The sequence below is a fragment of the Perca flavescens genome, chromosome 1, assembly GCF_004354835.1.
Source record: "Perca flavescens isolate YP-PL-M2 chromosome 1, PFLA_1.0, whole genome shotgun sequence".
Lineage (NCBI taxonomy): Eukaryota > Metazoa > Chordata > Actinopteri > Perciformes > Percidae > Perca > Perca flavescens.
The window spans coordinates 22,579,522-22,602,253 of record NC_041331.1 but is presented as its reverse complement, the minus strand read 5'-3'; the positions used below and the strand labels follow the sequence as shown (position 1 = coordinate 22,602,253).

The 22,732-nt window shown below is 40.1% G+C and overlaps 1 protein-coding gene across 1 annotated transcript in view; it reads right to left on the bottom strand.

Annotated features, from left to right (window-relative positions):
- sox6 (SRY-box transcription factor 6) overlaps positions 1–22,732 on the bottom strand; it is a 135,122-nt gene that overhangs the window by 109,069 nt on the left and 3,321 nt on the right. Inside the window, 1 exon segment of the mRNA XM_028568814.1 lies at positions 4,970–5,039. The gene's annotated coding sequence lies outside the window, so the exon portion shown is untranslated.

Genomic DNA, 22,732 nt, shown 5'->3' with positions numbered 1-22,732 from the left:
ACTGTTGGTTCGCGAGGAGGGAGATCCAGAGAGGGGGAAAAAAGCTGTCCAAGCAATCCCAACATCCCAGCAGACATCTTTGCGCCAACTCAACACCCAGTCACATGAAATATGGTGATACCTGGTCCAGCACGTGTCCACACACACTGACATATTTGGATTTACACCAACTGTACAGTGTCGTACACACACATGTACACACACTATGTTATCTTTACTAGTGTCCCATTGACCCCCTCCCCCAATCCCCTAACCTACACACACACACACACACACACACACACAAACATGCGCGCACACACACACATACTGCACACACACACACACACACACACACACACACACACACACACACACACACACACCTCAGTTAGAGCTGCCAGATGAGTAGTGAATTAATTTGTGTGAGCCACTCCAACATTAGGAAGGTGTGTTGAAAGGTGTCTGCTCATGTTTCAAATTAAACGCGCTGCTGGTCAGCATTAGCACCTCGCCACCCGTCGGCAACTGACACTTAGGGGGATGGGAGGAAGGAGGGGAGCCCATCCGCCGTTCACACTGGAATAATTAGAACATGTCAGGAAGAATTAATTTCCTCATTTTTCAAAAGGATACACAGAAATTACCATGTTATTATATGACAGGGTCCCTGGGAGGATTGGATTAAATTTGATTTCTTGTGCAGCCCACACAACAAATTAAAGTCATAAATAAGATGGAAAGAAGCGGGGCACAGAGCATATGTTTATGGCAATGAGTGAAGCCAAGGGACCAGAAACAACTATCTTCATTTCATTTTATTTAAATCAGGACGACACCGTGTGTCTGAATGACAGCAGTTGCTAATGGGTCGAGATTAGAGGCTTCTTGATATTAACACAGAGATCAAACAAATTCAACTAAAAAGCAATGGAACGTACAGTGTGTGTGCTACTAGATGAGCCTATTCTGCACAGAATGACTTGCTTGATCCAGGTCTTATCTTACCACAAATTAACTTATTTATTTTTCTTTGTCTACTGATTTCTTACTTATTTACATATTCAGCTTTTCCTTTAAATATCACATATGCCACAGACAGAGTATAAGCCTGTTTGAGAGTTTTAGGTAGCAACATTTCATCCTGTCCAAGTCAGTCAAACCCCATTCATTTTGCAGTTAACACTCAACAGAAAATGTGAGTGTCATACTGACGGACAAATGACACAAATGCCAAGTATAGGACAACGGCATTTGGAAACTGACTATATACAAATATTTACCTTTGTATCTGTATTAAAAACAGATTATCCATCATACTGTATGATTTCCCAGAGAGGATAAAAGCACCACAAATGAAAAAACAAAGCCTCTGAAAAGAGGAATAAAGGACAATGAAATTAGATCTCCTATTTAAGATTAGATACATCCCAATTTAAAGAGCATATTCAGCTGACCCAATCTAAGAACACAATACTGGACACCATCTCTCTTCTCGGTGCCCAGATTCGACTGTTGCAATTTAATACCGGCTTGCCTGGGAAGAGTTTTTCAACTCTTTCAAAATGGGCCGTCATTAGACTCTAGCACTCCCCTGGGCACCACAAACTTTAAATAATTTGCGAATCAATTAACTGGCTACTCTCAACGCAACAGGGATTTCACACTCCAGGGTCGTGGTGCATTATCAGTTGGAGACGATTCATGGCGTTTTGGGAGAAAAGTTCATGGTTGAAATCATTAATTCATTTTACCGGACTTTTAGTTATGCATTACTTTCCACAGCTGGGGTAGCAAGAAGATTGATGGCATGTTCTTTGGTCCTGTTTTCTGCCGTATATAGCCACTAGGTGAAACTCTGTCCTACAGTACAGGGTAACATACCTCGAAAACCAGGACAGCAGCCAAGTCCATATTAGGTTTTTTATTCTAGAATGAAATAAAGTCCATCAAACCGTCAAATAATGATACAAATAATAAACTCAGAGGTCAGCTCCTTTTCATGTGATTAAATATAGACCACACTTAATCACAAACTGTAAAAAAGAGCCCAGACAAGAACCCACCTAATTAATTTGCCAACACTAAAAGCATATTTTAGCATTGGTCATTTATGAGTAATACAAGCTATTAATTGCATGCAGAGTTTAGGAAGATGGAGGATCAACTTTATGGGGTGGCGTGTTTACATTCTTGCCATGTAATGATGTGCAAAAATTTGTTTTCCAAATTCGCACTGGGATCCTCTGAAGCAATCGAGGCTGATGAAATTAAAATCTTTGTTAGGTGGTTTTTGTCAAGCAGCCTGTGATAAGCAACATATTGACCTTAATCACTGAAGGGTCAGTGGGCTGAAGAGGCCCATTTGATAAATAATGGATGACGAATAACCATTCAAAGGTTATTCATTTTCATTTTACAGTGAAGTGCTGTTTATTTCATTTTGACAAAATGTCTCCCCTGCCGCCTCCCCTTGAGTGGTGCCATCAATAGTGGGATGAGAGCCGTGAGACCATGAGGCTATTGCTTATTAGATAAATGGCACATACTAACAAAGACTGTATGGCCTCTTCAGATGGTCCAACATATCCTCAGGTGTCTCCAAATGAGATTGCAGGCGTGTAATTAAACTTGTTCTATAAGTGCTGCAGACACAAACTAAATTACCTCCGGTCATGTTTTGAGATCAATTAAACCTGTAGGTCAAAGGAGCTCGATTTCGGATAGTATGAAGTTCCAACTTAAAGGTGTTGTAGGTAGGATTGCGAAGATCCAGGACTTAGCCAAAAAATGTTAACATCAACAACTTCTCAGTCCCTCCCCCATTTCCACTAAAGCCCAAAACGGTCTCCTAAGCCCCTCCCCCCACAAGGGAGAATTAATGTGTGTTGACTGAGCAGTGATTGACATGCAGTTAGTGATTGACACGCAGTTAGAGACTGCCCCGGCCCTGATTGGTGCATCTGAACAGGGAGCGGTGGGTTTTTGCAAATCGCACTACTTTTTACCTGCTTCATGTAGTTCTACTTGAACATAGGGTCAGTTTCAGCAAATATGACAGAAAGTTAGTTTTATAAGTCTTACCTACTGCATCTTTAATGTTACTGAAGAGCAGGATGGCAGTGAATGCTAGCCCACTACGGCTTCATGTGTATTTTCTTTTATAACAAATACTAACTGGTGCCTAATAGCATTAGAAGTGATTTAATAACATAACCATTAACACTTGTAACTTAAGGAGGCAATGTGCTGTATTAGCTACCTGAGAAGGAGCAGTTTTAGCTGGACCAGCAGGGGGCAGTAGACATAACACAGGTAGATTATTCATATCCCGTTAAGTATTCACAATTTTTGTTATTCATTTTCAAACAAGCATATAGGCTTGAGACGTTTCTTGCTGCGTGGGGATGTTTTTCTATACTCTAGCTAGTTTTGACAACAACATTGATGCAGCTAATACTTAAACATAGAAAACTATAGGCAATTTCTCACTGATTTGCAGCAAACCATGTTAACCGTCTTAGGCTCCTACTGTAGTAGGTAACTGGGATCTTTACATGTACATTTTTTATTAAAATTAGTGAAGCTAGGGTATGTTACATTTTTATAAAACACAACATCTGGTGTCAGGTATCTCAACTTACTCAGAAAGTTTTAAAAGGAAAGCTGCAGCAGGTTGATAAAGTAAAAGATCCGGTATATATATGTGTGAGCACACCAGTAGTTGATTATAGCTAATATTAGTAGTCACAGATGTATTGTTCATGATATTTTGTCAATGTTCTAAACAAAAACCGGCATATTCTCAATGTGGTACATTAACTGAAAAGTGTTTATTGCCGCCATTGTCTGTTGTTATTAGACATCTGTCAACAACATGTGCAGTAATGTCTTTTGATGTGTGTGCCCAGTGCTTTTAATAACTTTGATTAATTAGATGCTCTATTTATGTTCATCTGACTGAGTGTCATAGTACGACCATTTTACGAGTTTATGCCATTCACAACAAAGTCAACAAAACTGTGCAGAAATAGCTGGCTGGTAGACAGGTGCATGTTCATCTGAGTGGAAGACTGTGTGTGGTGTGAAATGGCATGATTAAACAATGGTAAATGGCCATGAACTTTGAATTCAGAGAGTTATTGAAGAGCTCCTCAACCATTTTAATTTGACTCCCATGATATCTCCAACTGACATTTGAAAGAAAAGAATTATATCAATGAAGTTCCTCACCTTTATTTGCTTAATATCTATAAAATTTTTATTAGAAAACCTGCACGAGCAGCTGAGCAAAGCTTGTTTAAGTAATATTTGTGTAGATGCAGAGAGGACTGTAGTATTCTCTATTCTGCTTTCTTTTCTTTTTTTAAAGCAAAATGGTGCATTTCATAGTTTTACTGTATTTTCTTTTAAAACATTCCACTTTTAAAGCGACATATATTGGTTGCCCAGAGTTATACAAAGGTTGCCCGGGTTAAACGCAGGTCTGAAACTGCTATGGAGGAAAAAGATGAGTATGCTTTCCTATAGAACCTACACGATTAGTATGCAGTCGACTTGCAGACAAAAGACTTTTCTCCAAAGGCTGATGTGTATTTTCTCTACTGTGGGAAAATGTTTTTTTTGTTCTGTAAGGCTTTAAATAGCCATTTAGATACTGGAAAGCCTAAATTTGACCTTAACATTGCAACTCAAAGTGGATCATATCACACAGGGAGCAATAAAGTGTAAAAGAAGAAGAAAGAAAAAATGTATCCTGAATAACCACAACACAATACTGAAGTAGAACAAAATATAAGTTGGAGGATATAATGTTTAAATAGTCTGTGAGTAACTGTGTCCCTATATAACTGTCTAATTGTGCATACATTGTATGCCTATCCAATTGTCCACCTCATTTGATGCAGGTGTTCAGTGTGGGTGAAAGACAGCGGGGTGTATGAAACATGTGGCAAGACAGAAACAGCCGAAGGGGCAAATTGATACTTACAAAAACTGAAAGACTCAATCCCCAGCTTCCAGCGATCACTGGTCGGTTGATTTTGAATTCATGTAAAAACCTGAAATGTAAGCAAAAAGAAGACAGAAAAGGGTTGTTTTTAAGTGTGTCCTTGTATGCAACATCATATAATTGTTTATAACTGTATAAATATCTTGCATTTGATTAAAATTCCACCAACAAGGCAACATATACATGTGGTTTTTAAGGAGTTTAAATATCTTTTATTTGATTAAAAGAACACCAGTGAATTTGGAACATGGTTAAAATCAACAAGGGCGTTAGATAACTGTATTTACCGACATCGAAACAAATAAACAGAGAACAAGAGGAAGAGAATTGAGGCCATAGTGACTGTTGGCTGAGGGTCAGAGTCTCCACAGCTGTGCTAATGTAAAACAGCTTTGTTAGTGTTTGACCTCCAGTACTCAGCTGTCACCAATGGGAATCTGTCCTAGATGTTTAAAATCTACTTCTCTGCTACCTCATTAATCTGTCTTCCAGTTGGTGGGTTCAGATAATAAACAGCTTTCATATAAAATGGTTGTTTTATTTAATTTTGCTTTCTTTCATCAAGCACTGCCTGCTAATGATTTATTTAGGGGCCATGCTCTACTAGTTTCAGCATGTCTATTGAAGTGCTGCAACTCAAGAGCTTTGTTAGAGAACGCACACATTACCAGGAAACTCCAGTACAATATACACTTAAGTCTGTGTAAGTGCATACACTTTTTTTAGAAGAAATGACAATAGAGAGAAAAACACTCACTGATCAGGCCATCAAGCTCGAGGGATGGAAATTCTGTACGCTCAGTCATGTTCATTTTCTCACATTATCTTGTTTTTCACAATAAGCCAAGATCTCATTACCAGCTGATTTATACAATTAGTCTGCCTCAGCACTGCCAATTAAACAAGGTCAAGGGTTTTTTAAAGGTCACGCTTAACTGATCTGTCACTAATTTGCGCTACAGCACCTCAGTCTCCCAACGCCGGGGTCAATAAACCACCATCAGCAAGACCAGATAAATGTACCGACTACCACTGCATTGTCAGAGCACAGCACGAAGTCTGCTATGTGGAAGGCTGGAGGGTTAACAGAATGAGCCAGATAAAGGCAGGAGTTGCAGACAGGTCTGAATGTGTATAGCCTTGAGGCTGTAGTTGACAATGGGGAAGAGGGGACCCAGGTGACCCCAGCTGAAAGGAAAGCTGTTAGATGAATAGCACCTCAGAGTTTAGTCTAGTCCTGCTCTCTACTGTCTCGTGACTGAGAGGAATGGCGTGCTAATCTCTCTTGCACTACTCTGACCTTAAAAACATTGATATTCTGCCTAAGCGACAATTTATGTTCACTAAAAGAATTGGCCTTGCATGGTTGGCAAACATGGTTGCATGCAAAATCTAGTCTCCAGGAAATTAGAGCTAAGACAAAGGAAAATACTGAGCGGCAAGCAGCTACCACACAAAGTATGGCCAACGAAGAGACGCTGGCTGGGCACAGCAACCTCTATCTGAGGTGGCAGAGCTCAAAGATTCATTGTAACGAAGATTTGATCTGAATAGAGTTACCAATGCAGTAAAAAGAATCGGAAACTTGAGATCAGAACACTGCCCACAGTAAAGCCTTGAAAGACTAAACCAAAGAGCTAAACTTGTTAAAAACAAAGTTTACCAACCTGTTGGAGGCACATAGTAGGAAAAATAATTGACATTAAAAATAATTATCATACATTATCCAACTGGTTGCGAAGTACTGTATGGTTCGCTGATGCATTTATTGTGGTACTGTCCTTTTGTTAAGCTGTATTGGTCGGATATTACTGAAAACTTGAAATGTTTTCCTAATATAGATATCAAACCTTGTCCAGTAACTTGTATGTTAGGTGTGAAAATGGCCATTGTGCAACGAAATATTGTATTATAGCACTGGCCTTCTTATCGGGATCATCTTAATGAATTGTATTACAAAATATGAATAAAAAAAAAAGAAATAAAGTCTACTCCGGCCTCTCAAATGACACACACTATTTCACTGTTCACTCCAGCTGCAACCACCCACTCCTGTATTCACAAACACACACACACACACACACACACACACACACACACACACACACACACACACACACACACACACACACACACACACACACACACACGGATGGTAATTCAATAAACCAATCTGACTATAGACTTAATTCCTGTTGTGCCTAAATAAATGAGAGCTCTTATAATTACAGAGAGTATACATTAACAAACCTTTGAATTCATGATCTGATGATAATTGGGAACAATGAGGTAAATAATAAATGGGGAAATGTATTCCTTATTCATTGGTTATTTAAGTTAATTATTTGTCTGAGGGAGAAAAAAACAAAGGAATTTATAATTGCAAATAATGAGAGAACCCAAATGATATTATAATGAAGCAAATGTAGTAATCCCTGTGGTGTAATAAGAGTCTGTGTCAACTGGCCTATTGTAGCTGCATGTAGCAGCTTTTTTCCTGCTGTGAATTAGACCTACAGGCAGGAAACATAAAACAGGCACTCCCCATTCCTAATTAGAGTATCTGGGACTTATTAAACACAATTTCAGTCAATCCCAAATACAAATTATTAGTTTTACCACATTTTTCTAAATAAATTGTAAACACACTTAAATTATATATTTTCCATTATTATTCCATTATATATCTATATATAAGTTAGAGACATAAACTGTTGACAGGAAAAATAAATGTGGCACAAGTGAACAGCCACAAAGACGTTTCTGTTAAAATAATATTACACTGAAAATACTGGAGGTTTAGCTCTCAGATATAAACATCCAAACAGACTGATGTAGCTGACATCAAAGGAGCAGGGACAGAGAGCTCACAGCCACCTGTGGCATTTCTCTCAAAGAGTGGCCTTTTCTCTAGCTTTGGCTGGTCATAGCACACACTCGAAAATGCACACATGCGCACACACTGAAGTCGCCACAAAAGCTTTCATATGCAGCGAAGCAGAGTCGAAAATTATAGCATCACTTGCAGTGCTAAAATTTGTCGGGGAAAACACACACACACACACACACACACACACACAATCACACAATCTTTCTGTAGCTAAATTCAGTGAAGACAGAAACCATTTGGTTTGTGCTTGATGAAATTGCAGTGAAACTAAATTGGGGACACCAATTGGATAAGCTGTCCCTGATCCACGCTGGTTTGAAAATCCAAAATTTGTCCCGAAATTTGCTATAGTTCAGACACACACACACACACACAAACACACACCTACACACACACACACGTAGGCATTTTGTCTGGGCAGAACACTATCATTGCAGAAATGTGGAATTTACAGTGGGTATAATATAAGGTTAACTCATTCACTTGTACTTAAACCTCCCACGTAGAAACTGCTTGTGTATCTTTTATATTACACATCAAACAAACTGCTGGAATTGCCATTTCAGCTGAAGCCTCTTGTACAGTACGTAAAGGAAAGCAGTTTTTACAATCACAGCTCAGAAAGATTCCCTTTCCAATCATCTGAACCTTCAAATTCCAGGCATGTGTTCATGTACAGTGTGGGCTACGCTTGATTTAATTTTCCCTGACCATAACAGTGAGTTGTGTTTTTCAACCATCATGTGATAGTGGCTCAGTATCAATAGACAACATCACCACAACTGTACACAGCACAGGGCAGACATTGACAACTACTACATGTGGGACATGTTTAAATTGTATGTATGTTTGCATGCCTGCTGCATACATGTATGTAAATACACATTTCACCATGTGTAGTTTTGTGTGTATATGCTTGAGGCAAGCCAAAACTTGTACTTCAACTTCTGTTTGGAATTCATCCAGATCTGCAACATGTTTTAAAAAAAAAAAAAATCCAATCCTCCATTGCAAATCCTCTCTCTCTCTCATGCGTCCAAACACACTAAAGTAGGAATTTTGCAGAGTTAGTTATTTTGACAATAGAGGTAATCTATGCCATCAGCAGGCTGCTCTCTACCTGGATGCTGTGTGGTTATCTCTGCAGAAGCAGCAGCCACACAGTCAGTCAGGCCGGGGACTGCATGGGGGAGTTTGGGATGCAATGAGGTGAGGCTATAACAGTGGTCCCAGGGGAAATAGGGAAATGGGAGGAAGAGGTTGGGGTGGGAGGGGGGGTGAAGCGCAGAACATTCTGCCACAGAAGGGTCTGATATAGTAATTGAACACATGTGATTGTCTGTTAAATATCCAGTTTCATAAAGTCAATCCTCTCTGCAGTAGCATCATCTGTGAAATATGAAACGACAGCTCCTGTGCAGTGAGTAATCACCATAACCGGGAATGAGAAGACATTGCTGGTCAGGAAACAGCTAGCGTTCAGGTAGACTGTGGACACTTTGGCATAGATCGTTTGTGGATTCATTGTTAGCTCATAGATTAATTCACTTCCTACTGGTAAAATAAACCACGGACAGCCAAGGACAAAAAAAAGAAGTCCAGTGCTGCGTTGTTAGAAAGACAAGCTGTATTTCTATAAGAAATCCACCATATCATTGAGTTATTTGGTGTTGGAAACAGGTCAATCACGTGCAAACAGCTGTTTCATGCTCCAGCGCACCGTTAACTTTCACAGGCTTGCAAATCTCTCTTCTGTCCTCATTTTATCTTTGCCCTCTGCCTGCCTTAAACTGCCTTTTTTCTGTCTATGGTTGATCCTGTCCTGTCGCTGAACTACAACAGACTAGACTCTCACAAAATGTCTAGCACCAATGTGTCAGGAATGACGACCAGAGCGTCACACCAGTGAAAATATCTTGGTTGAGAGTGAAACAGTGAGCGGTATTTTGGCAGAGCTGAAGTGCAATAGTGTCAGAAAAGAAAATCAGCAGCTATTATACCCAGAGTTTGTTGCAAGCAATAGCCTGATACAGATACAGTGCTGTGGCTGAACGAGGCTTTCATGTGCTGTTCTGCAAATACACTGTCTGTCATTTCCTCTGCGTCAAATAACAAGAATAAAAGTCTATTTACTGAGCAACTGGGTTGAGGCAGGGTGAAGGGAGAGAATCGACCAGCAAATAGAATGTTATCCTCCACAGTGGATGGCATTCGGTCCCCAGTGCTCCTAACAGGCAGGCGTGCAACCTATCAATTCTCTTTGATGCTCTCTCACATATTCTTCACTCCAAAGACTGTAAAGACAGAGAACACAGAATAGGCTTGTCTTTTTGCACACTGATGAGACCTCTTTTCTTAACTTCCAAGATATACACATATTTCCTTTTCCTTTTTTTTTTTACTTTCTCAGTTTCTTTCTTATTCAGTGTGGGGTTTGCGTATTTGTGTATGTTGGGGGCAGGGGTATGAAAACAAGTCTTTCCCTCTCTCCCAGGTAATGTGTTTATTTTCCTGGACCCATCTTCTAGTTTTCCTGCGTGGTGGCGTTTCTACCCTCTTATCGCCTGGCCCTCACGGGGCACTTTAGCCCCTCAAATCCTGTTCACCACATACTGGTTTTAGAATCTGTGAAATGAGTGCTAGAGAAGCGTGGCCACAATGTCTGCCTGTGTTGCTACTGGACTCAAATGTGCTTGGTGCTTTTTTGTCCAGGGAGATGCATTAATAGAAGTTTTTAACACCTCAAAGGAGGCTGGGCCTTTGTGGAGCCACACTAGAGAAGCCTGCCAGTCTCCCGAGGAGGCAGACACACTGAGTGCTGCAGGACTAAGAGCTAGAGGAGCAGAATCAGCAGGGGCATCACTCTGCTTTGGGCACCAGGCAGACACACACATGTACACCCACATATACTGTATGATTGCACATACATAGCGCACATACGAACACATGCACTCACACACACAAATATTACAACGGTTGGAATGGCATGTTACAACTATCTCAAACACCTGTAAACATAACATCAAATGGACATATGTCAAATATATTATAACAGTTGTATTATATTTCCAATCTGATCAATCAACCAACAGCAAATTCCTACATCGTTTACACATCTAACACATGCACTGTAACCTAGTTACATGTAGAAGAAGAAATAATATAAGAAATAATTCATTTGAATAAAACAGCGTTTCCACCAGTTAAGATACAACATACAGTAGCTAACTGTAAATAGATTAATATGTGATTGTACAAACACGTTCAATAAAGATGACAAATGCAACCAGCACAACAAGCACTGCCATTTCCTACTTATTGATTTCAGCTCCAATGTTTGAAAATAATTTCCTCATTTCCATCCCAATTTTCCTTATTGAAATTTTTTTTTTATTCCCGAGTACAGCCCAACAGCTGGCATTTACAATCAGTCTTTATGCTGTTTAGATGTCTACAATAAGCATTTAGATGCAAATATCTCTGCCTTGTACAAAGGAATCGCAACTTCTGTCAGAAGCAACACAATCAACCTGCAATTGTCTCCTGGCTCCAAGTGGTTTCCAGTGACAAGGCCTAAGCCGTAAGCATCTGTATTCAAATGATTCCCTATTTCAGGCACGGTTTAGTGTGGATATTTTCCAACGGTACTGCACTGAAAATCAATCACATGGTGAATTAAACCAGAAAGGAAACGACTGATCCATAAATGATCAGGTTACAACAAGGCATTGGTGTCCGCAAATTATTCAGTGTTTTCCTTATTCGAGGAGAAGCAGCGACGCGCTATTTGATAGCGGTCTTTTCCACCAATGACTTTTATTACTCTCGCACATTTTTCGATCTGCAGAGGCAGGCTTAAGTTGGCAATAATTGTTTTAGCGGCGAGCTTAGCAGAATGCAGGCAGACAACTTTAACTAAGGCCATGTGGGGAGCTTTGTAGCATGTAACAGAGTAAAGAAAGTCTGGGCTGCAGTGTTCTCAGAAAAGGTAGGACTACAGTTGCTATGTTTGTATTCCATGTTGAAAAACCTTTATCTTTCATTGATATAACACTGTACTGTACAGCATTTCAATGCATGTTTCTATGCACCCTGCTAAAAAGTTGACAAATAAGTGATACAATTTGTAGTCTCTTCTCTGATGAAATACTAAACCAATTAAACGACTGATTAAAACAGAGCACACACACACACACACACAGGACAACTCAATTTACTTGAAAACTGACTGAAATCTTGACTAAGATTTAACGGTCATATACACTAAATAAATAAAAAGCTAAGCCTGTACTGTAGTGCATGTGGCCATGGTGTAAATCTAATACCGATGAGGGCATATGCTTTGCTTCGGCTCCACTGGCCCCTGTACAGCCATTTTAACAATTAACATTATAACCTCTGTTTTTTATTTTTTATTTACAGTTGCAGAGGTCATTTGTCTTTTTTTTGAAACCCACAATTAATAACAGCGTTTGCAAATGCAAATGAGTCCATTTAGGGGGAGGGAAAATGATCAGTTTGAGAATATTTCTGCCTTCTTAATCTTCTTAAGAGGGAAATGATTTAAAAGGAGGACACAAATCTCCAGTGACATGGCAGGAACTGTAGGGCACTTTCCTCTCTCTCTCTCTCTCTCTCTCTCTCTCTCTCTCTCTCTCTCTCTCTCTCTCTCTCTCTCTCTCTCTCTCTCTCTCTCTCTCTCTCTCTCTCTCTCTCTCTCTCTCTCTCTCATGCCCCCCAACCCCATTTCTCTCTATCTGCCTAATTTACCTCTCCCCCCTTGTTGCCCTGTAGAGGTGGAAGGGCCAGGAGTAAGGGACAAGACGCTCAAAGCAGGGCTCCACTTGGCTTGCCCCCCCACCTTCCCCCCCAGAGGAAACAAATGTAGTGTTTGAGCAACTGATCACTAGTATAATTGAGTTTAACACTCCTTTTCTGGATTAACAAAAAGAGCCTTTCAAATAAAAGGTCAAATTACCTCTTCAGTCAGGCAATAAATAAGTCAAACAAGGTAAGAGGTTCCTGCCAGCTTATGTTAGTGGCAAATTTAATTAGCGGAAATACAGGAGGCTCTTCCATTCCATACTGCAATGAACAAAAGCAGCATTGGAGTCCCAATTGTACAGCAAAGGAAAGAAAAAATCATTACTTGGTTAATTAATCTCATCATTTAAACTCACATTTCACAGACTTACTCTATTGGTGCGAATGTATAATAATAATAATTTAAGAAATACAGCCTTAATATTATAATACCACTAAGATACCCACAGAGATTTTGCAAATAACGAAAATGGGGGGGACTTGAGTCTGGATACGGTTCATGGCCATACGTCTGCACACTTTTTAATGCATGATTTTACTCCATCATGTAAGGGATCCTGTAGGCTCATTGTCAATTAATTTGCAGCACAAGGAAAGAAAATGTGCATAAAGTAAGGCTTCAGTCTGGACTGGAGGCACATAAGGTGGCTAAACAACGCACAGAACAAGGGAAAGAGAGAGAGACAGAGAGAGACAACACTGCACTACACCCAGCTAGCTACAATGTGGCCTTTGTGACATAATGCACTCTGCACAGCAGATTGTGGAAAATAATCCAAAATTTACTGGTTTGCATATCCAGCAATAACAACTGACATCACAACCTGTGCCATATATGCCATGTTTCTGGGCACATTTTACATTTACTGGAGAATGAGGGGGGTAAGGAAAACATCGTCAAGCAGTTATTATATTCCCATCATGTCCTGGGAGCCCATTACAGCATGGCACAAGCAACGGTAAAACTGAGAAACTCAGCAGGCAGAGCGCTGGGGAGCACTTAGACTCAGAGTACAAACCTACTGCGCACTGTTAACTGCTGGAGAAAGATGTAGTTCAAACAAACACTTTGCACCTACAGATTATGTGTATTTAAATTCTAGTCATTAAGGTTTAGTTTGGTCCTTCAAGTGTTTAGTTTGCTTCTATATGTTACTATTAGTGTTAGACCAATAACCTTCAGGTATCTTTGCAGAGCATGAAAAAAATTGTGAAGAAGAGAACGCAGTAGAAGAGCAGGAGGAAGAGGCTCTAGTGTGGCTGTTTAGAAAATAGTAACATTAGGTTAATTGTGCTGAAAACACGACAGGTGGGTGACATGAAAGATCATGGTGTTTTATTCACTTGCCCAACATATGCTTTTCATTATTCTACAAGAAAAACTGACATTGCTCCAAGCAAAAGAAAGAAGGCTCTCCATGGCCACTACCACTCACCGCAAACTAGTTTTCAAGTATATCTTACATTACATATTAGTATACATTTTAAAGCTGAGTATGCTTTGAACATTCCATTGGGACAAAATGAAAATGTAAATAGATTATATTGCGTGTCCAAACATGAATTAAGTGCTGCAAGGTAAGTAAGATCTATTTAATAAAAGAAAAACACTTTTCAGGATTATTTTTCTCTGAATATAACAGACGTAAATTTCAATTGAATGAGCCCCGCAGCCTTTTAAATAAAACTAGCTGACTGGTTCCTACAACCTTTAGAAATGTCAGTTAAAATTTACACTGAATTAAACATATAAATAAATGTGCTGAAATATGTGACTTCCATCCAGCTAAAAAAAAATTCACAGCTGTACTATTTCAATGTTTAAATGGCAAAATAATATTTACAAAGAACTGCCGTGTGTGTGTGTGTGTGTGTGTGTGTGTGTGTGTGTGTGTGTGTGTGTGTGTGTGTGTGTGTGTGTACGTGTGCTTGTGTCAGTGCATGTGTGCATGTATGTGTCCATATACGTGTGCATGTCTGCAATTCCAAACGGCCCCCTAAACGTGGTTTTGGGCAGACTGTGGCCTAACAGTAAAATGTTGAAATTGGAAAAAATATTACCCTTCTTTCTCTTGAATAGCCGAGAGATAAGCACCCTTAGCAATGAAGCCAGTGGAGTTTAAGGTTATTATGAATACCTCTCAGAGCGCAAAAGCATGTACTGTAGAAATCAAAGGGAGTAATAGGCAGGTAAGCCTGTGTCATTTTAAGGAGGAAGTCAGTTGTGAAATTGTAAAATCGCAAGGCCCGGCTGACAATCTCCTGCCCTCAGAACACTCCCATAAATGATTTCTAATGGCAGTTGCTATCACATATCTGAAAAAGTTAGAAGTTTGTGAGGTGAAAAGAAAGAAAGTCCAATGCTAATCTTTCCATTCATGAAGACGAATAATAATAATAAGACAATTTATCTCTTTGATTAAACCCTCTGAAGTTCACAAGAATGTGTGATTCTGTGCTGGTGCCCTAAGCTTCCCAAAGTAGACCTGGATTTGCAGAACATTCCTCATGGTTTCATGTTCAACTGGCTGTGAAAGTCTGAAGCATTACCCTTACATGCCGGACAGAGACCATAAACAACTGAGGTGGTCATCTTCATTTATTATTATTAATATTATTATTATCATTATGTTTGGGATACAAGAGCTGTTCATCAAATGTTTGAATTCCTACATGAAGCAAGTGCACATATACTCACAGAAAACATCAGCTGTAGCAGCATATTCAATTGTATATCTTCTGCCTAATAGCTTAAGTTGTAAAGCTCCTCTGCTGTAGATCTGCTGTAAAGATGATATCATAACACGACTGCTCCTAGGCAGCCCGGACTCTGTAGCAAAACACACACAGGCTCATGCATACTGTGCTATTTCTCCTCTGAATATTCATCCATGTTTCCACATCATCTGCAGGTCTCCTAATCACAGTCACTTCCCCTTTAATCACAGAGCTCTAATTAGGTCCTAATAAACCATTTTGCCGTCCTCTTGGATCGCCTCTGTGTCACTCACACATCAAACCAAGAAATACTATATTAAGGGGCTGTCAACCTCAAAGCAAAGCTCCTCCAGCAGCAGTGATACAGATACTGCAGGCACACCCTCTTACACTAATTGAAATTATCGAAAGCTCCGCTTGCATGTGACACTTGGCCATGTCTGAAACCGTGGCCTGAAGTACAGCAGTCAAAAGCATGATGGTTGTGCCAGCACTGTGGCTCTACTGCGTTCTCTGATGTCAGGTAATTGTTTAAACCTGAGTGGATATGGCACAGGGCCTCATGCTGCCTGTTCTGCCAAGAGAAAAAAAAAATTGCTAGCACTTTTCTCTTCTGTTTCTTCTTCTTCTATTTTAATTCAGTCCAGCATGGGCTTCAGGGAAAGCCTCAATGATTCCATGTTCATCTTGAAGAACCAGTGTTGGAGATGATGATCACTGACCACAAGTTGATAATGATGACTGTTTAATTAGAAGCCTTTCTTTGGCCTGGCCACAACCCAAACTCCTCCACCCTGCAGATGGTAACCAATAAATTTAGCTTTGCTGAGGATGAGGAGGAACATTGTACCTCCCCAGTTTACCCTCAACCCCACCCCTAACCAAAAACATAAAGCCTTTCTCCTTGCTATCACAAAAAACGCAACCATAGCCCTGCTTCACGTGCATATGTACGAGCAAGCATCTGACTGGGATGGTGTCTTCTACAGCTTATGTCCATATGCATATCATTTGCAATACGTTTGAGGAAATGTAAGGCTGTAAGATTGAAGTTATATTCATTATTGTTTTTAATTCCATCTTTTTTGGAAGTTTCAGATTTGTATTAACCTACATTTTTACATTAACTGTTGCGGCAAAGAGTTTATTGCCAATTGTCTTTGCCACAATATCCACTCCTTGCAACTAAAGCATAATTACATTTATGATTTTTGTTTAGGCAACGCAAAGCTTTCTTTAGTTAGAGTTAGGGAATCACTGTGGTCGTGGTAAGTGCATTATGGTTAAGGTTGGGAAACTAAAACACTTCGTTAAGGTTGGCAGCAACATCAAGAAACATTCAAAAAGTCAACTGTGTTAGGATCCAAAACCGTGCCTGGCCTCCTCCCTGTGACTTTACACTGCAGTATAAGAAAGTAACTCTGCGAACAAGCCTCGACAGTAAACGTAAATCGCTATTGCAAATTAGCTGCATATGAACATAATTGTAGGAGGGAAGGTTTTGAGGTCATTTGTATATATTTGTATGCAGTCTGCAGGGTTTACTAGTTGTGGTCGTATAATATTCCAGCAAAAGATCCATCTTTTTCTAAATCTAAACATTTTCGGTCATTAATACATGTTCCACGATGTCATTCCACTCTTTTACGGTAAACAAAGTTTCTGTAGATTTTACAGACCGTCGTGTCCAGTGGAAAAAAGAACAAGTGTTACTTTTCCTCAGACAGGACGACCCCTCCCATCTTCCTCTGGTCCCCCTCAGTCTAGTCCTCACCCACCTCCTGTCAATCATCCTCCCTCGTACAAGCCTCCTCCCATACTGCACACCCATACTGCCTGGCAGAAACCGCACTCTGTGTGTGTGTGTGTGTGTGTGTGTGTGTGTGTGTGTGTGTGTGTGTGTGTGTGTGTGTGTGTGTGTGTGTGTGTGTGTGTGTGTGTGTTGTGGGCGTGTGGCGTGTGCCAGAGTGGCTATCCCCTCAGATTGTCAAAGAGACTCATGGGAAATTTACTACATGGGCCAAACCACAGGCTTTCTCTATCATTTCAGCAGATTTCTCTTTTTATGTCCTATTCAAGAAAGTGATTATCACAGACGGTTCTTTCTTTGGCTTTATTCTTTGAGCTCCAAGTCAGGCTTTCTGGGCTTTCCTCGCTGTAGCTGCACTTTGCTTATAAATGTGCCGTCGAGCCAGCCAGAGGTTTCTTAAGTGCAGCTTCAGACTCTGCAAAATGTTTCCACTGTCTTCAACGGTTGTTTCTAAAGCATGTGTGTTAATTCACTGAGCCTTAAAGAACGAGCGGATGACTGTTAATTCAAATTTGGTTTAAGCTGAAAGTTCATATTTTCCAACATCAGTGCCTCTGTTATGGTTATGGTTATATTATGGTACAAGCAGGCAGAGTGATAGATAAAGTTGCTCCAGTACTCACAATGCACCAGCACTTGTGAGGGTAGGAAAATGTGGCATTTGGAAACAAATGAAAGGGAAAGTCAGCCACTGCTTCGATGCTACTACTGCATATATTTCCACCGAGTAAGTACAATAAATATCAACACCCTTGAAAATACAAGATTTTCCCCATGAAACATTCACTATGTGCGGGTCAGGAGAAAAAAATAATTTTTTAGACTAAAGGAGACTGAGTTTGATCCACTTACACATCATTAGACGGGTCTGAAGGAACATGAACACTAACATCTTTATTTGTGCGGAGACTTAAGTCTCAGAAAATCAGCTCTTTACCCATCTTTTCACCAACAGGGTCTAAACACCCCCTCCCTTTACTCAGAGAGAGAGCGAGAGAAAGCTTGTGGTAAGGTCTGCTGAAGCCATTTTCTCATAATGCACATTAAGGGCAAAGCACTGTAACACATCCAAGTCGCAGTAAAAAGAAATTATTCAGAAAGGAAACAAAAGACCTAGGCAAGAAGAGATGCTATGGTTAACTTCATCAAAACTTTAGCCACAAGAACCTTTCGATCTATTCCCCCACCCTCTCTTTGTCACTTTGATTTATTTTTGGCAGCAAACATTAGCATTTCCACAGAAAAAAACTATTGGAAATCTGATTTCTGGCCCAATACGTCCTTTCTTTTCCATAACGTCCCCGCCTGTTTTAGATGTCACAATAGCTGCTCCATGATGCAAGTGGTTGATCGGTATTTGTTTTCATCCAAGAGGGCTGACACACTATCTGGAGAGCGTGAAATTCAGCGGCAGCAAAGACAGCGTTTTTTTGGCCTGTCTTCAACAATGTAATGAAATCCACAAGCTAAAGCTGAACTAAGGGTTTAATCAACATTTGGAATTAGTGTAAATATGCCAGATATGGTATCTCAGGCCATTCTTGCATTTAGGCAATTACATGGTGAAGGTTTTCTTGATGAAGTCAAATCTTTGGTATCAGAATCAGAAAAAGCTTTATTGCCAAGTGTGTTTTTTACACATACAAGGAATTTGTTTTGGTGTTGTAGGTGCCTGTCACACATCCTCTAAATATAAGAAGGTTAAGAAAATCAAGTATTAGAATATAAACAATATACAAATATACAAATATATTATATATATATATATATATATATATATATATATATATATATATATATATATATATACACACAGTATGTATTAAAAATAAAACTAGAAAGAGCAGTACAGCAGAGTATGTACAGTGGCATGTAGAGCCAGAGGTGTGGTGTGGAGAGTGTCAGGGTGGGTTCCGGGCCTTGTTGATAAGGCTAGTGGCGGATGGGAACAAACTGTTCTTGTGGCGTGAGGTTTTGGTCCTAATGGACCTCAGCCTCCTGCCAGAGGGGAGTGACTCAAACAGTTTGATTGTATTTATACTCACTTGTCAATCAAACTGGAGAAGCCAAATATCTGGACCAGCCTTCTTTGTCACGGATCGAAGTGCCACATTATGGTAAAATAGCTCATCATGGCCATGTCCCTACAGTGCATGCTTAAGACAACACCATACTGTGTAATGTTTTCATAATAACACATCTTTCAGGAGGTTTCAACACAATGCACAAATACACGCAAAAATAAAGTTGCCAATCTGATCTGAAAACAATAGTGTGCCAACAAAACGGCTCCCAGCCTCCTAAAGGCTACATCGCAGAGTAAAGAAACCAGAATGGCTGGCTTAGTCAAAACTATGGAGCATACTTTACATCTCATGTCAGATCACGCTGGCAGATACCAAGCTGGCTGTCACCCTCCACCAACTGGATAATGTCTAATTGTTCAGCTTTTACATACAGTGGAGACCTGTGTAACATGGATACAAAAATAGCTACTGCCTTCAACAGGGTTATTCATAACAAATAGGAAATTCAAATACAGTATGTGTCCCAGGCCATAACTGGGCTACTTCTACCCATATGAGAGGATGAGGTTTTTAAGGCCTTCTTTCACATAAAACATGAAACATAAAAATTCTTAGTGTCACAGCTGCCCGTGTTGGCTCAAGTAATATTTTCAGAGTCCTTTAACGCTTCCTCCATGCCAGTGGCTTGCCCATGGGAGGATCTGATCCAAGCACAATGGGGGGGGATCACAAGGAAAAGGCTTGTTGTGACGCTTTTGTGTCAGAGCAGCGCAACAGCCCACATTACACTAATCTCTTTTCCCTTGTTCACTCACAAGACACAATCTCAGGTCTTCAGAGCTTCTTCAATTCTAGTAGGACAGAAATCATTAGGGGCAAAAGATCACGGCTTCTTCCTCTTCCTTTTTATTTTTTCTAAATAACCCCAGCATTCAGCAGCAAGGTCACTTATACAACATATGTAGATCTATCTATGAAAAGTTTATAGATTGACAAATAAGCATAATTTGTCTTAAGTTGAAGGTTAGTGTGACTGCAGTCAGTGAAAGCTGCAGTGTGTGAAAATAATTATTAATGCACAGCTCTCTCAAACTGTAGCTAACAAAATGGTTGCCACAAAAAAAGGCTTTGGATTCTGTTGTCAAATGTTTGAAAAAGGAACATGGATCAACATGAGTGTTTGCTTAAAATTCAGTTTTAAACCACCTGCACTTATTTCATACAACCTGATAATTCTCAGCCTTGGTCCATATGCTGTGTGTGTGTGTGTGTGTGTGTGTGTGTGTGTGTGCATGCGTGCGCGCATGTGTGCGCGTGTGTTCATGTGCGGGGACTCTAAAATCCACCACATTTTAATTACTGCCCGGCTGCACTGTGTGCCTCTTTGATATGGAAATAAAGTCAACCATCTTCACACAGCCACTGTACAAATCTTCAGCTGATTCATAAAAAACAATGAGTCCGACTAATTCCTCCACCTGATTACAGTCCCAGACCTGTGTCAGAAACGAGCGGCCGCCAAGGCCTGGCCAATTAATTCTACATATTAATGTGCGATTTAAAAAATCAACACAGGCTACTTACCGTAGCCTAGACTGTTGCATTTTGAAGTCAGAGTTAATTATGCACAACTATGCTATGGACTAAAAGAAAATGTCCAATTATTTTGAGAAAAACATTTTTGGTGGGAGAGTGAATGATACAGATCAAAATGGGCCACTTAGGTTACTTGTGCAATTATGCAGTTCCTGTGAAGATACATATATTTAGATTTTTTTTCTCCATGTGTAATCCTTTAATGTCAGCAATACTGTTCACTTACAGCAGCCAGAGAGACAAAGAGATCTAATAGAGCAGGAAAAACTGCCCCTGCCCTTGTTGATGTTCAGTAGGCCTAAGTGCTGGCACATATAGGTTCTATTTGTTTCTGAATACAAAATACCATGTACTCAAGTTTAATCTTGGATGAAATTCAAAATGTGTATTATTGGTGTATTACACTGAATGTGTCTGGCTCCCCTTCCTCTCAGCTTTTCATGTAAGACAGTGACTATGTGACTGTGTGCCCCACTGTCTGCTCTTGGTGACTCACTTGACCACTGATTTCATCACCATTTCTCCTACGAGAAGTGACAACGGTGCAAACTGAGAAAAAGCCACTATTCAAACCCTGAAGTGTCAAGACCTGATCCACCCTACCAAACACACTCTGTTGTATGGAGGAGGAATGCATGCATTCATTATACATACTGTGCAACGCCTAATCACAGCGTCGTGCAAAGGAAAATGAAGCATCATGACAGGAGTGATATGTTACTAACTTGTCAGAAACTTCTAGTTGAAGGGGACGAATTACAAAAAATCAACTGCCATGGCATGTTCCCATCAGTTTTGATCATTGTTGAAATATTCTACAGCAAATTAGATAACACTTAGAAAGACAGATGTCACAACATGTGCTGCCACATTTATTATCTCCTGCGGTCCTCCACCCTTCTGCTGCCCCCCTCCTCTACCTTTACCAGGCCTGCTGTTGTTTACCTCTTCTCATCTTGTTTATCATCAGGTCTCAGCCGCTCCCTCCACTACAACGAAGAGAGGGAGACTAGTACCTGTGCACCCCTCAGCTGCCCCCTCCCTCTATAGCTTTGCCCTCCCTGCCCGCATCCCAGCAGCGTCCTCTCACTTGAAACAAAGTAGCTGTCTCTCTGCAGAACACTGTATATATGGAAAGATAACGCGATGTGTAAGGACTTAGTTATGCGGTCTAAATGGCATCTGGTCGGGAGATTGGCTTTTTGGATTTTGACGTTTCAAATCAAAATGAACGGTAGTGTTTATCCGTGTGAAGACTAAAGACATTCTCTTGCAAAATACGAGAGAGGGAAAGTATCACTCATGCATGCACACATGCCAAGGCACAGGTGCCCACACGCACACGCGCGCACGCACACACACACACACACACACACACACACACACACACACACACAATAAAACGATGACAGTTTTATTTTAAATATCTAGGTCCTTCTCTTCAGAACTGTGTATGGAATAAGCTACATACAGTATTACACATTTTGTTAATATTGTTTGAGACATCGCTCTATCTGCAGCTGACAACACATCACTATTATTTATAATACCATGGCAAAATGATTTCTGTGAAATCATCTTATTGTGAGTTGGAATTGGTTGTAATTCCAAAGAATTCTGTTTGGCAGCGTAAAACCCGTTGCAAAAAAACCTAAAGAAAGTAGCACTTTCATTTCACATCTCTGTGTGGCGTTAAGAGAAATAATATTTGATTTTTAGCAGTGAAATGAAGTAACACGTTTCAATTACTCATATAGATCTGCAAGCACACTGATGAAGGGACTTTTTTTTTAGTCAGTTGTAATACAATTCCCAGTAGAAACCATCTGCTGTTAACTAGAAATGATCAGATTCACCTTCTGTTTAAATAGCATCAA